At 44.8% G+C, this 4,227-nt stretch overlaps 1 protein-coding gene and 1 long non-coding RNA gene across 5 annotated transcripts in view; one reads left to right on the forward strand and one right to left on the reverse strand.

Annotated features, from left to right (window-relative positions):
• Window positions 1-4,227, reverse strand: part of Fndc3b (fibronectin type III domain containing 3B) — a 290,533-nt gene that overhangs the window by 159,785 nt on the left and 126,521 nt on the right. The window lies entirely within an intron of this gene.
• Window positions 1-4,227, forward strand: part of LOC115063823 — a 30,397-nt gene that overhangs the window by 21,306 nt on the left and 4,864 nt on the right. The gene's annotated exons all lie outside the window — the stretch shown is intronic.

Below are 4,227 nucleotides of genomic sequence, written 5' to 3' on the forward strand. Positions count from 1 at the left end.
GCTGGATCAGCCTGCGGACAGCCGCCAGGCGAACACCCCTCCTGGGCAGGAGAGGCGCAGGACGATCGGGTCCAGCTGCTGCGGGTCCCCTCACCAGTCCGCTCTTTCCCCCGCCATCACTTATTATTAGAGAAAAGAAAGCACTATTTTCATGCTCCAAAAATAGAAGAGAGCACCTGTTGCCATGGTGATCCGCGGTGGAAATAAGAACAGCCTGCCACAGAAAATTTGGAATGGAAAGCCTAGCCAATTACCTATGAAGGACATTGCAGGGGACAGAGCGGAGGTGTGAACCCCCGACAACTTTATCTCAAGTACAAAACATTTCTTCCTCATCCTGACAACTATGCTGTTACTATGACAATATTGTTACTATGCTGTTACTATGACAATATTGGAATTAAACCTTTCTGCATTCTCCATCTCAAGATAGAACCACGATAAAACAGTAAATGATGTTTTAAAAATTAGAAACAACTGTGAGCATCAAGTTGTTCTGATCAAAATGTATTCGTTAAGACAAGGTCACCGTTTCCCCTGAGCAGATAGTAGCGATAAGGAAAATGCAGGGTTCCCCGGTTGTAAAGCCCAGCAAGTGTGTTCTGCACGCTTCCCTGATCTGCATGAGTATTCATTGCTAGGTCCCTTCGTCCAGCAGGGCAGGAGAACACCCAGCAGGGAAACAGGGGTGCGCACAATAAAGCCATGTGCAAAGGCAAAGGGACACACTGTATTAAAAGTGCCTGGGTGGAAGGAGGTGTGTAAAGACCCTCACACTAAGCGTGTGCGGATGCCTGTGATCTAGAACGAATGACCGAGCACAAACCATCTACAGTGTGCTCAGTGCAGAGCCCTGGACTGGAAACTCACCAACCCCAACTTCAGCCTCACCACTCTACATAGGAAAAAGCAAGGAGGACTGTGCTAGGCTGCTCTGCACCAAATGCTGCTCCAGAATAAAAATAGGAGGCTGCTGCGATGGCCCAGTGGGTAAAGAGTGCTGGTGGCCAAGCCTGATGACCTGGGACCAGTCCCTAAGAACTCCACGTCGGAAGGAGAGAATCGACCTCTGTATGTGTACCACAACATACACAACCCTGTGCACATATACAAACATAAAATGAAACACATGGTGAAAAAATTTAACGAAAATAAGCTATTAGGTATGACTTGATGTATATTCTTCAGGTTGAGTTCTAATTTTGTTTTGTTTGGTTGGTTTGGTTTGGGTTGGTTTGGATTTTGAGATTGGGTCTCTCTATGAAGTCCTAGCTGTCCTAGAACTCACTATATAGACCAGGCTGGTCTGGAACTCACCGAGATCCACCTCCCATGGCCTCAAAAGTCCTGGAATTAAAGGTGAATACCCTCACCCCTGGTGAGGCCTAATTAATGGTAATACATATAAAGAGTTTGGACAAGGATATCTGGATTTATCTTCAGGTCAAAACTCATCAGAGTTAATCTAAGAGTTATAAAAATAACAAGGTCTTATATTTGTACTAAGTACCACTGTTGTTTGTGCCCTGACACACTCGAGAGAGCTGAGCCACACTCTTCAGTCATGCATTCAATCACTTCTGTAACCTATGACTGTCCCACTCAAACAGTGGCAAACACAAATAGTCAATGTACATGTAAACAAAGCAATTACTTTACTGTCTGCATATTATCAATGTTGGATACAAATAAAGAGGCCACATTTTTATGTAACACATTTCCATTTCTTAAAATATATAGATATAGATATAGATATATAAAGATATGATGCTTTCTTTTCAAGTGTGTTCTAGCCAGGAGTGGAGTACACGTCTATAATCCTAGTACCAGAGGGCTCTGAGGCAGGGAGATGGGATACTCTGAACATAGAATGAGACCCTGTCTAGGAAAAAGTGAAATAGAATTCCAATACTGATTATTTTCAAAAGGAGAAACTTACGACTTTATAAAGCCAGGAACATACAATAACTTCAAAGCTGGTGCTTTCTTAAGTAAGACATGGGAACAACATTTCAGGCCTGCCTTCCTCTTATTGCTGAGTTCGTTCGTGTCCATTACAGTTGACACCAGCTCCACATGCAGGCTGGGAGAATGCTCCCACCGACCTGGTAGGGCTCTCTGCATGGAGTGGTAAGGGTCACACCCAAACACCCTCAGCCACAAGGCCAGAGTTTCACAGTCCCTTTCCCTGCTGTGGTACAGTAGGTCGGCTCATACTTAGTTTGGAAGCTCAAGTCACAGAAGTTGGGTTACTTAATCCACTCCGGGTAAGAAGGAAGACACTAAGAAGCCACAGTGAGGTGCTGGTTGGGAAGAAATGACATCTTCATGGTGACTCACAGGAAGTGCGAGAGAGGACAGGGCAGGGGAAGCAGAAATGGAAACTCTTGGACCTCAGCGGCACTCCACCTTCCTTGTGGAAGAAGCTCTGTACAAAGGAGAGCGCTGGACTTCCCTCTCTCCCCCGGTCCTCTTAGCCCTGGGCTGGAATAAGATTGCAGGACAGGAGGGGAACAGCCCCATTCCCAGACACAAAGATCAGGAAACTGGGGAAAGGCATTCTCCCCTCAGGTCCGGCCTCTTCCAGTTTTGCCAGGCCTTTGCAGGGCTATCAGGGCAGCCAAGGCGCCTGGGGACGGTTTCCTGTGAGGTCACCCCACATGTATTCTACCCATAAATCTTGAAATTCTTAACTGAACCAAAAAGATGACTATTTGAGATGCTTTTGCAAGGATGTCATCAAACAGCTCAGACTCCAAATTTGGAGAGTTTTGTTTTTTGTTTTTTTTTTTTTGTTTTTTGTTTTAGTTTTTTAAAAAAACCAAAACAAAAACAAAAACATCAGGATGGTGACGAGAAAAGCACTTCGGTCTCAGACTTATTTTGATTAAAACGAAACAGAGGAAGACACTGACTCAACTTCATGCAGTTTCTGTAAACAAACAAGCAAGCAAACAAACAGAGCAAAATGAATCTGCTCTGCAGGGGAACTCACAGCCCTTCTGCTGAGGGAAGGACAGACACACTGAAGTAATTTCAAGAATGTTAAAAGCACGTCAACTTGTCAGTCCTGTAAGCCACCCTTACCCCCGCCCCGCCCAGCTTCCAGTCAGCCATTCTCTCTCTCTCCCTCTCCCTCTCTCTCTCTCCCTCTCCCTCTTTCCCTCTCTCCCTCTCTCTCTCTCCCTCTCCCCCTCTCTCTCTTATCTTTTAGCATCTGAGTTCCAGTTGACACTAAAGGCCCGACTGCCAGAACAGCAGCGTACACACTTATACCCTGGATCTTTGAGAAGCAAAGACAAGGGATTCCCACCAAATTCACGCAGCACAATTCTTTCCTTATAAATAAAACAAGCAGAAAATGCACCCGATGGGTTGTCTGCCTTTGTAAACAACTGAATTCTCGAAGCCAGGTCAATAGACTCTATTGGTTCATTACACAACAATAGTCGAGTTTTCTCATAGCTAGCATAAGCATATTCTATAGAAGTGTAATGGGAATACTGGAAAGCACCGGGTTCTGTTTATAAGTTGCTAAAATGAATACACTCCCTTTCAAATCTCAATTAAGAATAAAAGACACAGATCCCTGCAAAGCATCTAGGTCTCTAAATACCTGAACACGGGTTTTGCCGCTCTGACTATCTCTAGCCTCCTCAACAAAAGGCAACTTTAAAATGCTGTTTAAAACACAAAGCGCTTTTCAAAGCAGAGGACCTTTTGCAGGCGAGAGTGCCTTCCATGTCTATGCGGATGGCTTGTCCCTAATCAATTTCCAGGCTATCTTTCCAACTACCAGGTGTGGTCCAGGGAAGGTTAAAGGGTGGAAAGAGGTCAGGACATTTTTTGAAGTCTACCTAGAAGGGAAAAAAATTAGCAGATTCTTTCTCCAGCCTGTTATAGATGAAAACATTGTGGGTTGCATAAACATTTTAAACTTGACAGAACTTTGTAGAGAATGAAGAGCTAAGGTAGCTTTGTCTGGGATGAAATCGTATACCTGACAAGGAACAAAGTCCACTAGCTTCTCACCTACCCTCCTGGAAAGCACGCAGACACCAACTAACAGAATAGTCACAGCACCCCATAATGTCTGAAGTGTGTGTGTGTGTGTGTGTGTGTGTCCATTTGTGCATGAGTGCAAGTGCATATGTGTGTGTGTGTGTGTGTGTGTGTGTGTGTGTGTGTGTGAGAGAGAGAGAGAGAGAGAGAGAGAGAGAGAGAGAG

Source organism: Mus pahari, chromosome 4, assembly GCF_900095145.1.
Source record: "Mus pahari chromosome 4, PAHARI_EIJ_v1.1, whole genome shotgun sequence".
NCBI classification, from domain to species: domain Eukaryota; kingdom Metazoa; phylum Chordata; class Mammalia; order Rodentia; family Muridae; genus Mus; species Mus pahari.